The sequence below is a fragment of the Lissotriton helveticus genome, chromosome 6 (assembly GCF_964261635.1).
Source record: "Lissotriton helveticus chromosome 6, aLisHel1.1, whole genome shotgun sequence".
In the NCBI taxonomy this organism is placed as follows: Eukaryota; Metazoa; Chordata; class Amphibia; order Caudata; family Salamandridae; genus Lissotriton; species Lissotriton helveticus.
In genome coordinates, this window is record NC_136067.1 from 1130546196 (window position 1) to 1130568640 (window position 22445).

The window sequence follows — 22445 nt, forward strand, 5'->3', positions numbered from 1 at the left end:
TGAAGAATAATGACAGGGAGGCTGAAAAAGAGAAAGAAAAGTCCCAGAAGTCCTGCAGGCTTCCTTGCTAAATGCAGCTGGACATAGAGCGCACCTTTTTTACTGCAAGGCAAATACATTAAAAATGTTGAGGAGAGACTAATTGAAAAATACATATTACATGACACAGGACTGGAACCTGCTTTATCATTTTAATTAGTCTTGAAAACAAAAAAGATTTCTCTCCTAAAAACTGTTTAAAATATGGAACGCTTCACGAATTTGCGTGTCATCATTGCGCAGGGGCCATGCTAATCTTCTCTGTATCGTTCCAATTATAGTATATGTGCTGCCGAAGCGAGCACACTTTATTGATGAACTGACAATGTTTATAAACTCTCTAAATCTACAGTCTCTAGACATAGGGTGGCCTGGCAGAGATGCTCAGATGGCCAGTAAGCATTCAAATCTGAACCAATGGGCAAAAATGTCTGAAGAGTAGCAATCTATTATTCTTCACTGCATTTGTGGTCCAAGACTTCACACACCGTAAGTATGTACATTATGTCAGGGTTGCAAAGGCTCATGGTTTGGGCTACAGACAAGGAGCATTGTGACATCACGCTGCCTGTGGAACAGTGATATTAAAGGTGAAACAGCTGCACAGTAGGTTAGGTGAAGTGCTCTGAGAGTGGAAAGGCAGCATGCCTGGGTCCCCGGACAAGGTGAGCCTACGACAAGGTGTCTGAATTTTAACCTGTATTGTAATATTAAACCCCTTTTTGTTGTATCCGCCTAATTACTAAGGAGTTCACAAGCTCAGCCCCACCCAGACCGGGAACTGATTATGTTAATGCAGACTATTTAAGAAACTGAGCCTGATCTAAAAGATTTCCTTGGATCTAGGACCATTTCGCCTAGATTTTAGGTCCTTCCTTCTCCTAAAGTCCTTTGTACAACTTAGGAAACCCTCACAGAACAGACTTTCAGGAGGTCAGATGGGTTTCCTTGTGCCTTCACACACACACACACACACTTTCTAGCCCTCTTAAGGACAAAAGGATGGGTATGTCTACATAGGGCCAGTGGCGTAATGGATAACGCATCTGACCATGGATCAGAAGATTGTAGGTTTGACTCCTATCTGGCTCGGAAGAGTTGTAGGTCCCTGTTTCATTATATTCCTGTGGAATTCTTATTTACCTCAGACTTGTTGTAGGTTCAATATTCTCCAGGAGGACTCATCCAGCAGATGTTCCACGGTAGAGCTGCAGTAATAGGACCACGGCTAGTTAAACATTTCCCATTTGCTGCTGGACTCTATGTGATACCCGTCACGTGGTGTGCTGCTTTTGTATTTCAACATGGGTCCCTGATTCTCTAAACTACAAAAAAAGCTTGTTGACAAAAGTGTGTGTGCAAGGGTCTGTGGACGCAGGCAGGTGTGTGCAATTGAATGCTTACCCATTTACATGTGTGAGAGGGACAAACCAGATCCTTGTGGGCTGCAGGCTTACAACTGGTAGCCCCAGTAACCAGGCAGAAGCACAGCTAAGGAGAGAGAGGAAGTTGGTCCATTATTAAAGCAGAACCATGAGCATCTTGCCCTGCTACCTTTTTCCCCTCTCAGCCACGATCGGCCACGATCGGCCACGATCTCTCTATTAGGGTGGAGGGTGAACATTTCTTGGACCTCAGAAACTGAGGGATGTAGACCCAATATGTCTTCCAAGCGCCTAGAGACCTGGTGCCCAATCTGGCATGGTGTTTTTCAGCTTAACCGACCAATCTGGTTGCAAGGCAGATTTTAACAGTACTGCTGAAAGGGACTCCCAGACATCCCTGAGGCCATCATTTGCATAGGCCCTGCCCTTGTCTTTGTCCTGCTTCCCACAAAGCAACTCATCACTGGTAGCAGTATAGATTTAGGGATGGTGAAGAATAATGACAGGGAGGCTGAAAAAGAGAAAGAAAAGTCCCAGAAGTCCTGCAGGCTTCCTTGCTAAATGCAGCTGGACATAGAGCGCACCTTTTTTACTGCAAGGCAAATACATAAAAAATGTTGAGGAGAGACTAATTGAAAAATACATATTACATGACACAGGACTGGAAACTGCTTTATTATTTTAATTAGTCCTGAAAACAAAAAAGATTTCTCTCCTAAAAACTGTTTAAAATATGGAACGCTTCACGAATTTGCATGTCATCCTTGCGCCAGGGCCATGCTAATCTTCTCTGTATCGTTCCAATTTTAGTATATGTGCTGCCGAAGCGAGCACACTTTATTGATGAACTGACAATGTTTATAAACTCTCTAAATCTACAGTCTCTAGACATAGGGTGGCCTGGCAGAGATGCTCAGATGGCCAGTAAGCATTCAAATCTGAACCAATGGGCAAAAATGTCTGAAGAGTAGCAATCTATTATTCTTCTCTGCATTTGTGGTCCAAGACTTCACACACCGTAAGTATGTAGATTATGTCAGGGTTGCAAAGGCTCATGGTTTGGGCTACAGACAAGGAGCATTGTGACATCACGCTGCCTGTGGAACAGTGATATTAAAGGTGAAACAGCTGCACAGTAGGTTAGGTGAAGTGCTCTGAGAGTGGAAAGGCAGCATGCCTGGGTCCCCGGACAAGGTGAGCCTACGACAAGGTGTCTGAATTTTAACCTGTATTGTAATATTAAACCCCTTTTTGTTGTATCCACCTAATTACTAAGGAGTTCACAAGCTCAGCCCCACACAGACCGGGAAATGATTATGTTAATGCAGACTATTTAAGAAACTGAGCCTGATCTAAAAGATTTCCTTGGATCTAGGACCATTTCGCCTAGATTTTAGGTCCTTCCTTCTCCTAAAGTCATTTGTACAACTTAGGTAATCCTCACAGAACAGACTTTCAGGAGGTCAGATGGGTTTCCTTGTGCCTTCACACACACACACACACACACACTTTCTAGCCCTCTTAAGGACAAAAGGATGGGTATGTCTACATAGGGCCAGTGGCGCAATGGATAACGCGTCTGACCACGGATCATAAGATTGTAGGTTCGACTCCTATCTGGCTCGTAAGAGTTGTAGGTCCCTGTTTCATTATATTCCTGTGGAATTCTTATTTACCTCAGACTTGTTGTAGGTTCAATATTCTCCAGGAGGACTCATCCAGCAGATGTTCCACGGTAGAGCTGCAGTAATAGGACCACGGCTAGTCAAACGTTTCCCATTTGCTGCTGGACTCTATGTGATGGCCGTCACGTGGTGTGGTGCTTTTGTATTTCAACAAGGGTCCCTGATTCTCTTAACTACAAAAAAAGCTTGTTGACAAAAGTGTGTGTGCAAGGGTCTGTGGACGCAGGCAGGTGTGTGCAATTGAATGCTTACCCATTTACATGTGTGAGAGGGACAAACCAGCTCCTTGTGGGCTGCAGGCTTACAACTGGTAGCCCCAGTAGCCAGGCAGAAGCACAGCTAAGGAGAGAGAGGAAGTTGGTCCATTATTAAAGCAGAACCATGAGCATCTTGCCCTGCTACCTTTTTCCCCTCTCAGCCACGATCGGCCACGATCGGCCACGATCTCTCTATTAGGGTGGAGGGTGAACATTTCTTGGACCTCAGAAACTGAGGGATGTAGACCCAATATGTCTTCCAAGCGCCTAGAGACCTGGTGCCCAATCTGGCATGGTGTTTTTCAGCTTAACCGACCAATCTGGTTGCAAGGCAGATTTTAACAGTACTGCTGAAAGGGACTCCCAGACATCCCTGAGGCCATCATTTGCATAGGCCCTGCCCTTCTCTTTGTCCTGCTTCCCACAAAGCAACTCATCACTGGTAGCAGTATAGATTTAGGGGTGGTGAAGAATAATGACAGGGAGGCTGAAAAAGAGAAAGAAAAGTCCCAGAAGTCCTGCAGGCTTCCTTGCTAAATGCAGCTGGACATAGAGCGCACCTTTTTTACTGCAAGGCAAATACATTAAAAATGTTGAGGAGAGACTAATTGAAAAATACATATTACATGACACAGGACTGGAACCTGCTTTATCATTTTAATTAGTCTTGAAAACAAAAAAGATTTCTCTCCTAAAAACTGTTTAAAATATGGAACGCTTCACGAATTTGCGTGTCATCATTGCGCAGGGGCCATGCTAATCTTCTCTGTATCGTTCCAATTATAGTATATGTGCTGCCGAAGCGAGCACACTTTATTGATGAACTGACAATGTTTATAAACTCTCTAAATCTACAGTCTCTAGACATAGGGTGGCCTGGCAGAGATGCTCAGATGGCCAGTAAGCATTCAAATCTGAACCAATGGGCAAAAATGTCTGAAGAGTAGCAATCTATTATTCTTCACTGCATTTGTGGTCCAAGACTTCACACACCGTAAGTATGTACATTATGTCAGGGTTGCAAAGGCTCATGGTTTGGGCTACAGACAAGGAGCATTGTGACATCACGCTGCCTGTGGAACAGTGATATTAAAGGTGAAACAGCTGCACAGTAGGTTAGGTGAAGTGCTCTGAGAGTGGAAAGGCAGCATGCCTGGGTCCCCGGACAAGGTGAGCCTACGACAAGGTGTCTGAATTTTAACCTGTATTGTAATATTAAACCCCTTTTTGTTGTATCCGCCTAATTACTAAGGAGTTCACAAGCTCAGCCCCACCCAGACCGGGAACTGATTATGTTAATGCAGACTATTTAAGAAACTGAGCCTGATCTAAAAGATTTCCTTGGATCTAGGACCATTTCGCCTAGATTTTAGGTCCTTCCTTCTCCTAAAGTCCTTTGTACAACTTAGGAAACCCTCACAGAACAGACTTTCAGGAGGTCAGATGGGTTTCCTTGTGCCTTCACACACACACACACACACTTTCTAGCCCTCTTAAGGACAAAAGGATGGGTATGTCTACATAGGGCCAGTGGCGTAATGGATAACGCATCTGACCATGGATCAGAAGATTGTAGGTTTGACTCCTATCTGGCTCGGAAGAGTTGTAGGTCCCTGTTTCATTATATTCCTGTGGAATTCTTATTTACCTCAGACTTGTTGTAGGTTCAATATTCTCCAGGAGGACTCATCCAGCAGATGTTCCACGGTAGAGCTGCAGTAATAGGACCACGGCTAGTTAAACATTTCCCATTTGCTGCTGGACTCTATGTGATACCCGTCACGTGGTGTGCTGCTTTTGTATTTCAACATGGGTCCCTGATTCTCTAAACTACAAAAAAAGCTTGTTGACAAAAGTGTGTGTGCAAGGGTCTGTGGACGCAGGCAGGTGTGTGCAATTGAATGCTTACCCATTTACATGTGTGAGAGGGACAAACCAGATCCTTGTGGGCTGCAGGCTTACAACTGGTAGCCCCAGTAACCAGGCAGAAGCACAGCTAAGGAGAGAGAGGAAGTTGGTCCATTATTAAAGCAGAACCATGAGCATCTTGCCCTGCTACCTTTTTCCCCTCTCAGCCACGATCGGCCACGATCGGCCAAGACCTCTCTATTAGGGTGGAGGGTGAACATTTCTTGGACCTCAGAAACTGAGGGATGTAGACCCAATATGTCTTCCAAGCGCCTAGAGACCTGGTGCCCAATCTGGCATGGTGTTTTTCAGCTTAACCGACCAATCTGGTTGCAAGGCAGATTTTAACAGTACTGCTGAAAGGGACTCCCAGACATCCCTGAGGCCATCATTTGCATAGGCCCTGCCCTTCTCTTTGTCCTGCTTCCCACAAAGCAACTCATCACTGGTAGCAGTATAGATTTAGGGATGGTGAAGAATAATGACAGGGAGGCTGAAAAAGAGAAAGAAAAGTCCCAGAAGTCCTGCAGGCTTCCTTGCTAAATGCAGCTGGACATAGAGCGCACCTTTTTTACTGCAAGGCAAATACATAAAAAATGTTGAGGAGAGACTAATTGAAAAATACATATTACATGACACAGGACTGGAAACTGCTTTATTATTTTAATTAGTCCTGAAAACAAAAAAGATTTCTCTCCTAAAAACTGTTTAAAATATGGAACGCTTCACGAATTTGCATGTCATCCTTGCGCCAGGGCCATGCTAATCTTCTCTGTATCGTTCCAATTTTAGTATATGTGCTGCCGAAGCGAGCACACTTTATTGATGAACTGACAATGTTTATAAACTCTCTAAATCTACAGTCTCTAGACATAGGGTGGCCTGGCAGAGATGCTCAGATGGCCAGTAAGCATTCAAATCTGAACCAATGGGCAAAAATGTCTGAAGAGTAGCAATCTATTATTCTTCTCTGCATTTGTGGTCCAAGACTTCACACACCGTAAGTATGTAGATTATGTCAGGGTTGCAAAGGCTCATGGTTTGGGCTACAGACAAGGAGCATTGTGACATCACGCTGCCTGTGGAACAGTGATATTAAAGGTGAAACAGCTGCACAGTAGGTTAGGTGAAGTGCTCTGAGAGTGGAAAGGCAGCATGCCTGGGTCCCCGGACAAGGTGAGCCTACGACAAGGTGTCTGAATTTTAACCTGTATTGTAATATTAAACCCCTTTTTGTTGTATCCGCCTAATTACTAAGGAGTTCACAAGCTCAGCCCCACACAGACCGGGAAATGATTATGTTAATGCAGACTATTTAAGAAACTGAGCCTGATCTAAAAGATTTCCTTGGATCTAGGACCATTTCGCCTAGATTTTAGGTCCTTCCTTCTCCTAAAGTCATTTGTACAACTTAGGTAACCCTCACAGAACAGACTTTCAGGAGGTCAGATGGGTTTCCTTGTGCCTTCACACACACACACACACACACACTTTCTAGCCCTCTTAAGGACAAAAGGATGGGTATGTCTACATAGGGCCAGTGGCGCAATGGATAACGCGTCTGACCACGGATCATAAGATTGTAGGTTCGACTCCTATCTGGCTCGTAAGAGTTGTAGGTCCCTGTTTCATTATATTCCTGTGGAATTCTTATTTACCTCAGACTTGTTGTAGGTTCAATATTCTCCAGGAGGACTCATCCAGCAGATGTTCCACGGTAGAGCTGCAGTAATAGGACCACGGCTAGTTAAACGTTTCCCATTTGCTGCTGGACTCTATGTGATGGCCGTCACGTGGTGTGGTGCTTTTGTATTTCAACAAGGGTCCCTGATTCTCTTAACTACAAAAAAAGCTTGTTGACAAAAGTGTGTGTGCAAGGGTCTGTGGACGCAGGCAGGTGTGTGCAATTGAATGCTTACCCATTTACATGTGTGAGAGGGACAAACCAGATCCTTGTGGGCTGCAGGCTTACAACTGGTAGCCCCAGTAACCAGGCAGAAGCACAGCTAAGGAGAGAGAGGAAGTTGGTCCATTATTAAAGCAGAACCATGAGCATCTTGCCCTGCTACCTTTTTCCCCTCTCAGCCACGATCGGCCACGATCGGCCAAGACCTCTCTATTAGGGTGGAGGGTGAACATTTCTTGGACCTCAGAAACTGAGGGATGTAGACCCAATATGTCTTCCAAGCGCCTAGAGACCTGGTGCCCAATCTGGCATGGTGTTTTTCAGCTTAACCGACCAATCTGGTTGCAAGGCAGATTTTAACAGTACTGCTGAAAGGGACTCCCAGACATCCCTGAGGCCATCATTTGCATAGGCCCTGCCCTTCTCTTTGTCCTGCTTCCCACAAAGCAACTCATCACTGGTAGCAGTATAGATTTAGGGATGGTGAAGAATAATGACAGGGAGGCTGAAAAAGAGAAAGAAAAGTCCCAGAAGTCCTGCAGGCTTCCTTGCTAAATGCAGCTGGACATAGAGCGCACCTTTTTTACTGCAAGGCAAATACATAAAAAATGTTGAGGAGAGACTAATTGAAAAATACATATTACATGACACAGGACTGGAAACTGCTTTATTATTTTAATTAGTCCTGAAAACAAAAAAGATTTCTCTCCTAAAAACTGTTTAAAATATGGAACGCTTCACGAATTTGCATGTCATCCTTGCGCCAGGGCCATGCTAATCTTCTCTGTATCGTTCCAATTTTAGTATATGTGCTGCCGAAGCGAGCACACTTTATTGATGAACTGACAATGTTTATAAACTCTCTAAATCTACAGTCTCTAGACATAGGGTGGCCTGGCAGAGATGCTCAGATGGCCAGTAAGCATTCAAATCTGAACCAATGGGCAAAAATGTCTGAAGAGTAGCAATCTATTATTCTTCTCTGCATTTGTGGTCCAAGACTTCACACACCGTAAGTATGTAGATTATGTCAGGGTTGCAAAGGCTCATGGTTTGGGCTACAGACAAGGAGCATTGTGACATCACGCTGCCTGTGGAACAGTGATATTAAAGGTGAAACAGCTGCACAGTAGGTTAGGTGAAGTGCTCTGAGAGTGGAAAGGCAGCATGCCTGGGTCCCCGGACAAGGTGAGCCTACGACAAGGTGTCTGAATTTTAACCTGTATTGTAATATTAAACCCCTTTTTGTTGTATCCGCCTAATTACTAAGGAGTTCACAAGCTCAGCCCCACACAGACCGGGAAATGATTATGTTAATGCAGACTATTTAAGAAACTGAGCCTGATCTAAAAGATTTCCTTGGATCTAGGACCATTTCGCCTAGATTTTAGGTCCTTCCTTCTCCTAAAGTCATTTGTACAACTTAGGTAACCCTCACAGAACAGACTTTCAGGAGGTCAGATGGGTTTCCTTGTGCCTTCACACACACACACACACACACACTTTCTAGCCCTCTTAAGGACAAAAGGATGGGTATGTCTACATAGGGCCAGTGGCGCAATGGATAACGCGTCTGACCACGGATCATAAGATTGTAGGTTCGACTCCTATCTGGCTCGTAAGAGTTGTAGGTCCCTGTTTCATTATATTCCTGTGGAATTCTTATTTACCTCAGACTTGTTGTAGGTTCAATATTCTCCAGGAGGACTCATCCAGCAGATGTTCCACGGTAGAGCTGCAGTAATAGGACCACGGCTAGTTAAACGTTTCCCATTTGCTGCTGGACTCTATGTGATGGCCGTCACGTGGTGTGGTGCTTTTGTATTTCAACAAGGGTCCCTGATTCTCTTAACTACAAAAAAAGCTTGTTGACAAAAGTGTGTGTGCAAGGGTCTGTGGACGCAGGCAGGTGTGTGCAATTGAATGCTTACCCATTTACATGTGTGAGAGGGACAAACCAGCTCCTTGTGGGCTGCAGGCTTACAACTGGTAGCCCCAGTAGCCAGGCAGAAGCACAGCTAAGGAGAGAGAGGAAGTTGGTCCATTATTAAAGCAGAACCATGAGCATCTTGCCCTGCTACCTTTTTCCCCTCTCAGCCACGATCGGCCACGATCGGCCACGATCGGCCACGATCTCTCTATTAGGGTGGAGGGTGAACATTTCTTGGACCTCAGAAACTGAGGGATGTAGACCCAATATGTCTTCCAAGCGCCTAGAGACCTGGTGCCCAATCTGGCATGGTGTTTTTCAGCTTAACCGACCAATCTGGTTGCAAGGCAGATTTTAACAGTACTGCTGAAAGGGACTCCCAGACATCCCTGAGGCCATCATTTGCATAGGCCCTGCCCTTCTCTTTGTCCTGCTTCCCACAAAGCAACTCATCACTGGTAGCAGTATAGATTTAGGGGTGGTGAAGAATAATGACAGGGAGGCTGAAAAAGAGAAAGAAAAGTCCCAGAAGTCCTGCAGGCTTCCTTGCTAAATGCAGCTGGACATAGAGCGCACCTTTTTTACTGCAAGGCAAATACATTAAAAATGTTGAGGAGAGACTAATTGAAAAATACATATTACATGACACAGGACTGGAACCTGCTTTATCATTTTAATTAGTCTTGAAAACAAAAAAGATTTCTCTCCTAAAAACTGTTTAAAATATGGAACGCTTCACGAATTTGCGTGTCATCATTGCGCAGGGGCCATGCTAATCTTCTCTGTATCGTTCCAATTATAGTATATGTGCTGCCGAAGCGAGCACACTTTATTGATGAACTGACAATGTTTATAAACTCTCTAAATCTACAGTCTCTAGACATAGGGTGGCCTGGCAGAGATGCTCAGATGGCCAGTAAGCATTCAAATCTGAACCAATGGGCAAAAATGTCTGAAGAGTAGCAATCTATTATTCTTCACTGCATTTGTGGTCCAAGACTTCACACACCGTAAGTATGTACATTATGTCAGGGTTGCAAAGGCTCATGGTTTGGGCTACAGACAAGGAGCATTGTGACATCACGCTGCCTGTGGAACAGTGATATTAAAGGTGAAACAGCTGCACAGTAGGTTAGGTGAAGTGCTCTGAGAGTGGAAAGGCAGCATGCCTGGGTCCCCGGACAAGGTGAGCCTACGACAAGGTGTCTGAATTTTAACCTGTATTGTAATATTAAACCCCTTTTTGTTGTATCCGCCTAATTACTAAGGAGTTCACAAGCTCAGCCCCACCCAGACCGGGAACTGATTATGTTAATGCAGACTATTTAAGAAACTGAGCCTGATCTAAAAGATTTCCTTGGATCTAGGACCATTTCGCCTAGATTTTAGGTCCTTCCTTCTCCTAAAGTCCTTTGTACAACTTAGGAAACCCTCACAGAACAGACTTTCAGGAGGTCAGATGGGTTTCCTTGTGCCTTCACACACACACACACACACTTTCTAGCCCTCTTAAGGACAAAAGGATGGGTATGTCTACATAGGGCCAGTGGCGTAATGGATAACGCATCTGACCATGGATCAGAAGATTGTAGGTTTGACTCCTATCTGGCTCGGAAGAGTTGTAGGTCCCTGTTTCATTATATTCCTGTGGAATTCTTATTTACCTCAGACTTGTTGTAGGTTCAATATTCTCCAGGAGGACTCATCCAGCAGATGTTCCACGGTAGAGCTGCAGTAATAGGACCACGGCTAGTTAAACATTTCCCATTTGCTGCTGGACTCTATGTGATACCCGTCACGTGGTGTGCTGCTTTTGTATTTCAACATGGGTCCCTGATTCTCTAAACTACAAAAAAAGCTTGTTGACAAAAGTGTGTGTGCAAGGGTCTGTGGACGCAGGCAGGTGTGTGCAATTGAATGCTTACCCATTTACATGTGTGAGAGGGACAAACCAGATCCTTGTGGGCTGCAGGCTTACAACTGGTAGCCCCAGTAACCAGGCAGAAGCACAGCTAAGGAGAGAGAGGAAGTTGGTCCATTATTAAAGCAGAACCATGAGCATCTTGCCCTGCTACCTTTTTCCCCTCTCAGCCACGATCGGCCACGATCGGCCAAGACCTCTCTATTAGGGTGGAGGGTGAACATTTCTTGGACCTCAGAAACTGAGGGATGTAGACCCAATATGTCTTCCAAGCGCCTAGAGACCTGGTGCCCAATCTGGCATGGTGTTTTTCAGCTTAACCGACCAATCTGGTTGCAAGGCAGATTTTAACAGTACTGCTGAAAGGGACTCCCAGACATCCCTGAGGCCATCATTTGCATAGGCCCTGCCCTTCTCTTTGTCCTGCTTCCCACAAAGCAACTCATCACTGGTAGCAGTATAGATTTAGGGATGGTGAAGAATAATGACAGGGAGGCTGAAAAAGAGAAAGAAAAGTCCCAGAAGTCCTGCAGGCTTCCTTGCTAAATGCAGCTGGACATAGAGCGCACCTTTTTTACTGCAAGGCAAATACATAAAAAATGTTGAGGAGAGACTAATTGAAAAATACATATTACATGACACAGGACTGGAAACTGCTTTATTATTTTAATTAGTCCTGAAAACAAAAAAGATTTCTCTCCTAAAAACTGTTTAAAATATGGAACGCTTCACGAATTTGCATGTCATCCTTGCGCCAGGGCCATGCTAATCTTCTCTGTATCGTTCCAATTTTAGTATATGTGCTGCCGAAGCGAGCACACTTTATTGATGAACTGACAATGTTTATAAACTCTCTAAATCTACAGTCTCTAGACATAGGGTGGCCTGGCAGAGATGCTCAGATGGCCAGTAAGCATTCAAATCTGAACCAATGGGCAAAAATGTCTGAAGAGTAGCAATCTATTATTCTTCTCTGCATTTGTGGTCCAAGACTTCACACACCGTAAGTATGTAGATTATGTCAGGGTTGCAAAGGCTCATGGTTTGGGCTACAGACAAGGAGCATTGTGACATCACGCTGCCTGTGGAACAGTGATATTAAAGGTGAAACAGCTGCACAGTAGGTTAGGTGAAGTGCTCTGAGAGTGGAAAGGCAGCATGCCTGGGTCCCCGGACAAGGTGAGCCTACGACAAGGTGTCTGAATTTTAACCTGTATTGTAATATTAAACCCCTTTTTGTTGTATCCGCCTAATTACTAAGGAGTTCACAAGCTCAGCCCCACACAGACCGGGAAATGATTATGTTAATGCAGACTATTTAAGAAACTGAGCCTGATCTAAAAGATTTCCTTGGATCTAGGACCATTTCGCCTAGATTTTAGGTCCTTCCTTCTCCTAAAGTCATTTGTACAACTTAGGTAACCCTCACAGAACAGACTTTCAGGAGGTCAGATGGGTTTCCTTGTGCCTTCACACACACACACACACACACACTTTCTAGCCCTCTTAAGGACAAAAGGATGGGTATGTCTACATAGGGCCAGTGGCGCAATGGATAACGCGTCTGACCACGGATCATAAGATTGTAGGTTCGACTCCTATCTGGCTCGTAAGAGTTGTAGGTCCCTGTTTCATTATATTCCTGTGGAATTCTTATTTACCTCAGACTTGTTGTAGGTTCAATATTCTCCAGGAGGACTCATCCAGCAGATGTTCCACGGTAGAGCTGCAGTAATAGGACCACGGCTAGTTAAACGTTTCCCATTTGCTGCTGGACTCTATGTGATGGCCGTCACGTGGTGTGGTGCTTTTGTATTTCAACAAGGGTCCCTGATTCTCTTAACTACAAAAAAAGCTTGTTGACAAAAGTGTGTGTGCAAGGGTCTGTGGACGCAGGCAGGTGTGTGCAATTGAATGCTTACCCATTTACATGTGTGAGAGGGACAAACCAGATCCTTGTGGGCTGCAGGCTTACAACTGGTAGCCCCAGTAACCAGGCAGAAGCACAGCTAAGGAGAGAGAGGAAGTTGGTCCATTATTAAAGCAGAACCATGAGCATCTTGCCCTGCTACCTTTTTCCCCTCTCAGCCACGATCGGCCACGATCGGCCAAGACCTCTCTATTAGGGTGGAGGGTGAACATTTCTTGGACCTCAGAAACTGAGGGATGTAGACCCAATATGTCTTCCAAGCGCCTAGAGACCTGGTGCCCAATCTGGCATGGTGTTTTTCAGCTTAACCGACCAATCTGGTTGCAAGGCAGATTTTAACAGTACTGCTGAAAGGGACTCCCAGACATCCCTGAGGCCATCATTTGCATAGGCCCTGCCCTTCTCTTTGTCCTGCTTCCCACAAAGCAACTCATCACTGGTAGCAGTATAGATTTAGGGATGGTGAAGAATAATGACAGGGAGGCTGAAAAAGAGAAAGAAAAGTCCCAGAAGTCCTGCAGGCTTCCTTGCTAAATGCAGCTGGACATAGAGCGCACCTTTTTTACTGCAAGGCAAATACATAAAAAATGTTGAGGAGAGACTAATTGAAAAATACATATTACATGACACAGGACTGGAAACTGCTTTATTATTTTAATTAGTCCTGAAAACAAAAAAGATTTCTCTCCTAAAAACTGTTTAAAATATGGAACGCTTCACGAATTTGCATGTCATCCTTGCGCCAGGGCCATGCTAATCTTCTCTGTATCGTTCCAATTTTAGTATATGTGCTGCCGAAGCGAGCACACTTTATTGATGAACTGACAATGTTTATAAACTCTCTAAATCTACAGTCTCTAGACATAGGGTGGCCTGGCAGAGATGCTCAGATGGCCAGTAAGCATTCAAATCTGAACCAATGGGCAAAAATGTCTGAAGAGTAGCAATCTATTATTCTTCTCTGCATTTGTGGTCCAAGACTTCACACACCGTAAGTATGTAGATTATGTCAGGGTTGCAAAGGCTCATGGTTTGGGCTACAGACAAGGAGCATTGTGACATCACGCTGCCTGTGGAACAGTGATATTAAAGGTGAAACAGCTGCACAGTAGGTTAGGTGAAGTGCTCTGAGAGTGGAAAGGCAGCATGCCTGGGTCCCCGGACAAGGTGAGCCTACGACAAGGTGTCTGAATTTTAACCTGTATTGTAATATTAAACCCCTTTTTGTTGTATCCGCCTAATTACTAAGGAGTTCACAAGCTCAGCCCCACACAGACCGGGAAATGATTATGTTAATGCAGACTATTTAAGAAACTGAGCCTGATCTAAAAGATTTCCTTGGATCTAGGACCATTTCGCCTAGATTTTAGGTCCTTCCTTCTCCTAAAGTCATTTGTACAACTTAGGTAACCCTCACAGAACAGACTTTCAGGAGGTCAGATGGGTTTCCTTGTGCCTTCACACACACACACACACACACACTTTCTAGCCCTCTTAAGGACAAAAGGATGGGTATGTCTACATAGGGCCAGTGGCGCAATGGATAACGCGTCTGACCACGGATCATAAGATTGTAGGTTCGACTCCTATCTGGCTCGTAAGAGTTGTAGGTCCCTGTTTCATTATATTCCTGTGGAATTCTTATTTACCTCAGACTTGTTGTAGGTTCAATATTCTCCAGGAGGACTCATCCAGCAGATGTTCCACGGTAGAGCTGCAGTAATAGGACCACGGCTAGTTAAACGTTTCCCATTTGCTGCTGGACTCTATGTGATGGCCGTCACGTGGTGTGGTGCTTTTGTATTTCAACAAGGGTCCCTGATTCTCTTAACTACAAAAAAAGCTTGTTGACAAAAGTGTGTGTGCAAGGGTCTGTGGACGCAGGCAGGTGTGTGCAATTGAATGCTTACCCATTTACATGTGTGAGAGGGACAAACCAGCTCCTTGTGGGCTGCAGGCTTACAACTGGTAGCCCCAGTAGCCAGGCAGAAGCACAGCTAAGGAGAGAGAGGAAGTTGGTCCATTATTAAAGCAGAACCATGAGCATCTTGCCCTGCTACCTTTTTCCCCTCTCAGCCACGATCGGCCACGATCGGCCACGATCTCTCTATTAGGGTGGAGGGTGAACATTTCTTGGACCTCAGAAACTGAGGGATGTAGACCCAATATGTCTTCCAAGCGCCTAGAGACCTGGTGCCCAATCTGGCATGGTGTTTTTCAGCTTAACCGACCAATCTGGTTGCAAGGCAGATTTTAACAGTACTGCTGAAAGGGACTCCCAGACATCCCTGAGGCCATCATTTGCATAGGCCCTGCCCTTCTCTTTGTCCTGCTTCCCACAAAGCAACTCATCACTGGTAGCAGTATAGATTTAGGGGTGGTGAAGAATAATGACAGGGAGGCTGAAAAAGAGAAAGAAAAGTCCCAGAAGTCCTGCAGGCTTCCTTGCTAAATGCAGCTGGACATAGAGCGCACCTTTTTTACTGCAAGGCAAATACATTAAAAATGTTGAGGAGAGACTAATTGAAAAATACATATTACATGACACAGGACTGGAACCTGCTTTATCATTTTAATTAGTCTTGAAAACAAAAAAGATTTCTCTCCTAAAAACTGTTTAAAATATGGAACGCTTCACGAATTTGCGTGTCATCATTGCGCAGGGGCCATGCTAATCTTCTCTGTATCGTTCCAATTATAGTATATGTGCTGCCGAAGCGAGCACACTTTATTGATGAACTGACAATGTTTATAAACTCTCTAAATCTACAGTCTCTAGACATAGGGTGGCCTGGCAGAGATGCTCAGATGGCCAGTAAGCATTCAAATCTGAACCAATGGGCAAAAATGTCTGAAGAGTAGCAATCTATTATTCTTCACTGCATTTGTGGTCCAAGACTTCACACACCGTAAGTATGTACATTATGTCAGGGTTGCAAAGGCTCATGGTTTGGGCTACAGACAAGGAGCATTGTGACATCACGCTGCCTGTGGAACAGTGATATTAAAGGTGAAACAGCTGCACAGTAGGTTAGGTGAAGTGCTCTGAGAGTGGAAAGGCAGCATGCCTGGGTCCCCGGACAAGGTGAGCCTACGACAAGGTGTCTGAATTTTAACCTGTATTGTAATATTAAACCCCTTTTTGTTGTATCCGCCTAATTACTAAGGAGTTCACAAGCTCAGCCCCACCCAGACCGGGAACTGATTATGTTAATGCAGACTATTTAAGAAACTGAGCCTGATCTAAAAGATTTCCTTGGATCTAGGACCATTTCGCCTAGATTTTAGGTCCTTCCTTCTCCTAAAGTCCTTTGTACAACTTAGGAAACCCTCACAGAACAGACTTTCAGGAGGTCAGATGGGTTTCCTTGTGCCTTCACACACACACACACACACTTTCTAGCCCTCTTAAGGACAAAAGGATGGGTATGTCTACATAGGGCCAGTGGCGTAATGGATAACGCATCTGACCATGGATCAGAAGATTGTAGGTTTGACTCCTATCTGGCTCGGAAGAGTTGTAGGTCCCTGTTTCATTATATTCCTGTGGAATTCTTATTTACCTCAGACTTGTTGTAGGTTCAATATTCTCCAGGAGGACTCATCCAGCAGATGTTCCACGGTAGAGCTGCAGTAATAGGACCACGGCTAGTTAAACATTTCCCATTTGCTGCTGGACTCTATGTGATACCCGTCACGTGGTGTGCTGCTTTTGTATTTCAACATGGGTCCCTGATTCTCTAAACTACAAAAAAAGCTTGTTGACAAAAGTGTGTGTGCAAGGGTCTGTGGACGCAGGCAGGTGTGTGCAATTGAATGCTTACCCATTTACATGTGTGAGAGGGACAAACCAGATCCTTGTGGGCTGCAGGCTTACAACTGGTAGCCCCAGTAACCAGGCAGAAGCACAGCTAAGGAGAGAGAGGAAGTTGGTCCATTATTAAAGCAGAACCATGAGCATCTTGCCCTGCTACCTTTTTCCCCTCTCAGCCACGATCGGCCACGATCGGCCAAGACCTCTCTATTAGGGTGGAGGGTGAACATTTCTTGGACCTCAGAAACTGAGGGATGTAGACCCAATATGTCTTCCAAGCGCCTAGAGACCTGGTGCCCAATCTGGCATGGTGTTTTTCAGCTTAACCGACCAATCTGGTTGCAAGGCAGATTTTAACAGTACTGCTGAAAGGGACTCCCAGACATCCCTGAGGCCATCATTTGCATAGGCCCTGCCCTTCTCTTTGTCCTGCTTCCCACAAAGCAACTCATCACTGGTAGCAGTATAGATTTAGGGATGGTGAAGAATAATGACAGGGAGGCTGAAAAAGAGAAAGAAAAGTCCCAGAAGTCCTGCAGGCTTCCTTGCTAAATGCAGCTGGACATAGAGCGCACCTTTTTTACTGCAAGGCAAATACATAAAAAATGTTGAGGAGAGACTAATTGAAAAATACATATTACATGACACAGGACTGGAAACTGCTTTATTATTTTAATTAGTCCTGAAAACAAAAAAGATTTCTCTCCTAAAAACTGTTTAAAATATGGAACGCTTCACGAATTTGCATGTCATCCTTGCGCCAGGGCCATGCTAATCTTCTCTGTATCGTTCCAATTTTAGTATATGTGCTGCCGAAGCGAGCACACTTTATTGATGAACTGACAATGTTTATAAACTCTCTAAATCTACAGTCTCTAGACATAGGGTGGCCTGGCAGAGATGCTCAGATGGCCAGTAAGCATTCAAATCTGAACCAATGGGCAAAAATGTCTGAAGAGTAGCAATCTATTATTCTTCTCTGCATTTGTGGTCCAAGACTTCACACACCGTAAGTATGTAGATTATGTCAGGGTTGCAAAGGCTCATGGTTTGGGCTACAGACAAGGAGCATTGTGACATCACGCTGCCTGTGGAACAGTGATATTAAAGGTGAAACAGCTGCACAGTAGGTTAGGTGAAGTGCTCTGAGAGTGGAAAGGCAGCATGCCTGGGTCCCCGGACAAGGTGAGCCTACGACAAGGTGTCTGAATTTTAACCTGTATTGTAATATTAAACCCCTTTTTGTTGTATCCGCCTAATTACTAAGGAGTTCACAAGCTCAGCCCCACACAGACCGGGAAATGATTATGTTAATGCAGACTATTTAAGAAACTGAGCCTGATCTAAAAGATTTCCTTGGATCTAGGACCATTTCGCCTAGATTTTAGGTCCTTCCTTCTCCTAAAGTCATTTGTACAACTTAGGTAACCCTCACAGAACAGACTTTCAGGAGGTCAGATGGGTTTCCTTGTGCCTTCACACACACACACACACACACACTTTCTAGCCCTCTTAAGGACAAAAGGATGGGTATGTCTACATAGGGCCAGTGGCGCAATGGATAACGCGTCTGACCACGGATCATAAGATTGTAGGTTCGACTCCTATCTGGCTCGTAAGAGTTGTAGGTCCCTGTTTCATTATATTCCTGTGGAATTCTTATTTACCTCAGACTTGTTGTAGGTTCAATATTCTCCAGGAGGACTCATCCAGCAGATGTTCCACGGTAGAGCTGCAGTAATAGGACCACGGCTAGTTAAACGTTTCCCATTTGCTGCTGGACTCTATGTGATGGCCGTCACGTGGTGTGGTGCTTTTGTATTTCAACAAGGGTCCCTGATTCTCTTAACTACAAAAAAAGCTTGTTGACAAAAGTGTGTGTGCAAGGGTCTGTGGACGCAGGCAGGTGTGTGCAATTGAATGCTTACCCATTTACATGTGTGAGAGGGACAAACCAGCTCCTTGTGGGCTGCAGGCTTACAACTGGTAGCCCCAGTAGCCAGGCAGAAGCACAGCTAAGGAGAGAGAGGAAGTTGGTCCATTATTAAAGCAGAACCATGAGCATCTTGCCCTGCTACCTTTTTCCCCTCTCAGCCACGATCGGCCACGATCGGCCACGATCTCTCTATTAGGGTGGAGGGTGAACATTTCTTGGACCTCAGAAACTGAGGGATGTAGACCCAATATGTCTTCCAAGCGCCTAGAGACCTGGTGCCCAATCTGGCATGGTGTTTTTCAGCTTAACCGACCAATCTGGTTGCAAGGCAGATTTTAACAGTACTGCTGAAAGGGACTCCCAGACATCCCTGAGGCCATCATTTGCATAGGCCCTGCCCTTCTCTTTGTCCTGCTTCCCACAAAGCAACTCATCACTGGTAGCAGTATAGATTTAGGGGTGGTGAAGAATAATGACAGGGAGGCTGAAAAAGAGAAAGAAAAGTCCCAGAAGTCCTGCAGGCTTCCTTGCTAAATGCAGCTGGACATAGAGCGCACCTTTTTTACTGCAAGGCAAATACATTAAAAATGTTGAGGAGAGACTAATTGAAAAATACATATTACATGACACAGGACTGGAACCTGCTTTATCATTTTAATTAGTCTTTAAAACAAAAAAGATTTCTCTCCTAAAAACTGTTTAAAATATGGAACGCTTCACGAATTTGCGTGTCATCATTGCGCAGGGGCCATGCTAATCTTCTCTGTATCGTTCCAATTATAGTATATGTGCTGCCGAAGCGAGCACACTTTATTGATGAACTGACAATGTTTATAAACTCTCTAAATCTACAGTCTCTAGACATAGGGTGGCCTGGCAGAGATGCTCAGATGGCCAGTAAGCATTCAAATCTGAACCAATGGGCAAAAATGTCTGAAGAGTAGCAATCTATTATTCTTCACTGCATTTGTGGTCCAAGACTTCACACATCGTAAGTATGTACATTATGTCAGGGTTGCAAAGGCTCATGGTTTGGGCTACAGACAAGGAGCATTGTGACATCACGCTGCCTGTGGAACAGTGATATTAAAGGTGAAACAGCTGCACAGTAGGTTAGGTGAAGTGCTCTGAGAGTGGAAAGGCAGCATGCCTGGGTCCCCGGACAAGGTGAGCCTACGACAAGGTGTCTGAATTTTAACCTGTATTGTAATATTAAACCCCTTTTTGTTGTATCCGCCTAATTACTAAGGAGTTCACAAGCTCAGCCCCACCCAGACCGGGAACTGATTATGTTAATGCAGACTATTTAAGAAACTGAGCCTGATCTAAAAGATTTCCTTGGATCTAGGACCATTTCGCCTAGATTTTAGGTCCTTCCTTCTCCTAAAGTCCTTTGTACAACTTAGGAAACCCTCACAGAACAGACTTTCAGGAGGTCAGATGGGTTTCCTTGTGCCTTCACACACACACACACACACACTTTCTAGCCCTCTTAAGGACAAAAGGATGGGTATGTCTACATAGGGCCAGTGGCGTAATGGATAACGCATCTGACCATGGATCAGAAGATTGTAGGTTTGACTCCTATCTGGCTCGGAAGAGTTGTAGGTCCCTGTTTCATTATATTCCTGTGGAATTCTTATTTACCTCAGACTTGTTGTAGGTTCAATATTCTCCAGGAGGACTCATCCAGCAGATGTTCCACGGTAGAGCTGCAGTAATAGGACCACGGCTAGTTAAACATTTCCCATTTGCTGCTGGACTCTATGTGATACCCGTCACGTGGTGTGCTGCTTTTGTATTTCAACATGGGTCCCTGATTCTCTAAACTACAAAAAAAGCTTGTTGACAAAAGTGTGTGTGCAAGGGTCTGTGGACGCAGGCAGGTGTGTGCAATTGAATGCTTACCCATTTACATGTGTGAGAGGGACAAACCAGATCCTTGTGGGCTGCAGGCTTACAACTGGTAGCCCCAGTAACCAGGCAGAAGCACAGCTAAGGAGAGAGAGGAAGTTGGTCCATTATTAAAGCAGAACCATGAGCATCTTGCCCTGCTACCTTTTTCCCCTCTCAGCCACGATCGGCCACGATCGGCCAAGACCTCTCTATTAGGGTGGAGGGTGAACATTTCTTGGACCTCAGAAACTGAGGGATGTAGACCCAATATGTCTTCCAAGCGCCTAGAGACCTGGTGCCCAATCTGGCATGGTGTTTTTCAGCTTAACCGACCAATCTGGTTGCAAGGCAGATTTTAACAGTACTGCTGAAAGGGACTCCCAGACATCCCTGAGGCCATCATTTGCATAGGCCCTGCCCTTCTCTTTGTCCTGCTTCCCACAAAGCAACTCATCACTGGTAGCAGTATAGATTTAGGGATGGTGAAGAATAATGACAGGGAGGCTGAAAAAGAGAAAGAAAAGTCCCAGAAGTCCTGCAGGCTTCCTTGCTAAATGCAGCTGGACATAGAGCGCACCTTTTTTACTGCAAGGCAAATACATAAAAAATGTTGAGGAGAGACTAATTGAAAAATACATATTACATGACACAGGACTGGAAACTGCTTTATTATTTTAATTAGTCCTGAAAACAAAAAAGATTTCTCTCCTAAAAACTGTTTAAAATATGGAACGCTTCACGAATTTGCATGTCATCCTTGCGCCAGGGCCATGCTAATCTTCTCTGTATCGTTCCAATTTTAGTATATGTGCTGCCGAAGCGAGCACACTTTATTGATGAACTGACAATGTTTATAAACTCTCTAAATCTACAGTCTCTAGACATAGGGTGGCCTGGCAGAGATGCTCAGATGGCCAGTAAGCATTCAAATCTGAACCAATGGGCAAAAATGTCTGAAGAGTAGCAATCTATTATTCTTCTCTGCATTTGTGGTCCAAGACTTCACACACCGTAAGTATGTAGATTATGTCAGGGTTGCAAAGGCTCATGGTTTGGGCTACAGACAAGGAGCATTGTGACATCACGCTGCCTGTGGAACAGTGATATTAAAGGTGAAACAGCTGCACAGTAGGTTAGGTGAAGTGCTCTGAGAGTGGAAAGGCAGCATGCCTGGGTCCCCGGACAAGGTGAGCCTACGACAAGGTGTCTGAATTTTAACCTGTATTGTAATATTAAACCCCTTTTTGTTGTATCCGCCTAATTACTAAGGAGTTCACAAGCTCAGCCCCACACAGACCGGGAAATGATTATGTTAATGCAGACTATTTAAGAAACTGAGCCTGATCTAAAAGATTTCCTTGGATCTAGGACCATTTCGCCTAGATTTTAGGTCCTTCCTTCTCCTAAAGTCATTTGTACAACTTAGGTAACCCTCACAGAACAGACTTTCAGGAGGTCAGATGGGTTTCCTTGTGCCTTCACACACACACACACACACACACTTTCTAGCCCTCTTAAGGACAAAAGGATGGGTATGTCTACATAGGGCCAGTGGCGCAATGGATAACGCGTCTGACCACGGATCATAAGATTGTAGGTTCGACTCCTATCTGGCTCGTAAGAGTTGTAGGTCCCTGTTTCATTATATTCCTGTGGAATTCTTATTTACCTCAGACTTGTTGTAGGTTCAATATTCTCCAGGAGGACTCATCCAGCAGATGTTCCACGGTAGAGCTGCAGTAATAGGACCACGGCTAGTTAAACGTTTCCCATTTGCTGCTGGACTCTATGTGATGGCCGTCACGTGGTGTGGTGCTTTTGTATTTCAACAAGGGTCC

General features: G+C 44.7%; 19 non-coding genes across 19 annotated transcripts; 7 read left to right on the forward strand and 12 right to left on the reverse strand.

Moving 5' to 3' along the window:
* Nucleotides 1-237: 237 nt before the first annotated feature.
* LOC144765300 (U6 spliceosomal RNA) lies at nt 238-344 on the reverse strand. Its single transcript, XR_013597303.1, has one exon. It is a non-coding gene; the product is annotated as a U6 spliceosomal RNA (small nuclear RNA).
* Nucleotides 345-2151: 1807 nt separating this feature from the next.
* LOC144765343 (U6 spliceosomal RNA) lies at nt 2152-2258 on the reverse strand. Its single transcript, XR_013597344.1, has one exon. It is a non-coding gene; the product is annotated as a U6 spliceosomal RNA (small nuclear RNA).
* A 718-nt stretch (nt 2259-2976) lies between these two features.
* Nucleotides 2977-3049, forward strand: TRNAR-ACG (transfer RNA arginine (anticodon ACG)). Its single transcript has one exon. It is a non-coding gene; the product is annotated as a tRNA-Arg (tRNA).
* A 1020-nt stretch (nt 3050-4069) lies between these two features.
* Nucleotides 4070-4176, reverse strand: LOC144765301 (U6 spliceosomal RNA). The gene has a single exon (XR_013597304.1). It is a non-coding gene; the product is annotated as a U6 spliceosomal RNA (small nuclear RNA).
* Nucleotides 4177-5983: 1807 nt separating this feature from the next.
* LOC144765344 (U6 spliceosomal RNA) lies at nt 5984-6090 on the reverse strand. The gene has a single exon (XR_013597345.1). It is a non-coding gene; the product is annotated as a U6 spliceosomal RNA (small nuclear RNA).
* A 718-nt stretch (nt 6091-6808) lies between these two features.
* On the forward strand, nt 6809-6881 carry TRNAR-ACG (transfer RNA arginine (anticodon ACG)). Its single transcript has one exon. It is a non-coding gene; the product is annotated as a tRNA-Arg (tRNA).
* Nucleotides 6882-7901: 1020 nt separating this feature from the next.
* On the reverse strand, nt 7902-8008 carry LOC144765346 (U6 spliceosomal RNA). Its single transcript, XR_013597347.1, has one exon. It is a non-coding gene; the product is annotated as a U6 spliceosomal RNA (small nuclear RNA).
* Nucleotides 8009-8726: 718 nt separating this feature from the next.
* On the forward strand, nt 8727-8799 carry TRNAR-ACG (transfer RNA arginine (anticodon ACG)). Its single transcript has one exon. It is a non-coding gene; the product is annotated as a tRNA-Arg (tRNA).
* A 1030-nt stretch (nt 8800-9829) lies between these two features.
* On the reverse strand, nt 9830-9936 carry LOC144765302 (U6 spliceosomal RNA). Its single transcript, XR_013597305.1, has one exon. It is a non-coding gene; the product is annotated as a U6 spliceosomal RNA (small nuclear RNA).
* Nucleotides 9937-11743: 1807 nt separating this feature from the next.
* Nucleotides 11744-11850, reverse strand: LOC144765347 (U6 spliceosomal RNA). Its single transcript, XR_013597348.1, has one exon. It is a non-coding gene; the product is annotated as a U6 spliceosomal RNA (small nuclear RNA).
* Nucleotides 11851-12568: 718 nt separating this feature from the next.
* On the forward strand, nt 12569-12641 carry TRNAR-ACG (transfer RNA arginine (anticodon ACG)). Its single transcript has one exon. It is a non-coding gene; the product is annotated as a tRNA-Arg (tRNA).
* Nucleotides 12642-13661: 1020 nt separating this feature from the next.
* On the reverse strand, nt 13662-13768 carry LOC144765348 (U6 spliceosomal RNA). Its single transcript, XR_013597349.1, has one exon. It is a non-coding gene; the product is annotated as a U6 spliceosomal RNA (small nuclear RNA).
* A 718-nt stretch (nt 13769-14486) lies between these two features.
* On the forward strand, nt 14487-14559 carry TRNAR-ACG (transfer RNA arginine (anticodon ACG)). Its single transcript has one exon. It is a non-coding gene; the product is annotated as a tRNA-Arg (tRNA).
* Nucleotides 14560-15579: 1020 nt separating this feature from the next.
* Nucleotides 15580-15686, reverse strand: LOC144765303 (U6 spliceosomal RNA). Its single transcript, XR_013597306.1, has one exon. It is a non-coding gene; the product is annotated as a U6 spliceosomal RNA (small nuclear RNA).
* Nucleotides 15687-17493: 1807 nt separating this feature from the next.
* LOC144765349 (U6 spliceosomal RNA) lies at nt 17494-17600 on the reverse strand. The gene has a single exon (XR_013597350.1). It is a non-coding gene; the product is annotated as a U6 spliceosomal RNA (small nuclear RNA).
* Nucleotides 17601-18318: 718 nt separating this feature from the next.
* On the forward strand, nt 18319-18391 carry TRNAR-ACG (transfer RNA arginine (anticodon ACG)). Its single transcript has one exon. It is a non-coding gene; the product is annotated as a tRNA-Arg (tRNA).
* A 1020-nt stretch (nt 18392-19411) lies between these two features.
* Nucleotides 19412-19518, reverse strand: LOC144765304 (U6 spliceosomal RNA). Its single transcript, XR_013597307.1, has one exon. It is a non-coding gene; the product is annotated as a U6 spliceosomal RNA (small nuclear RNA).
* A 1809-nt stretch (nt 19519-21327) lies between these two features.
* On the reverse strand, nt 21328-21434 carry LOC144765350 (U6 spliceosomal RNA). The gene has a single exon (XR_013597351.1). It is a non-coding gene; the product is annotated as a U6 spliceosomal RNA (small nuclear RNA).
* Nucleotides 21435-22152: 718 nt separating this feature from the next.
* Nucleotides 22153-22225, forward strand: TRNAR-ACG (transfer RNA arginine (anticodon ACG)). The gene has a single exon. It is a non-coding gene; the product is annotated as a tRNA-Arg (tRNA).
* Nucleotides 22226-22445: the final 220 nt, after the last annotated feature.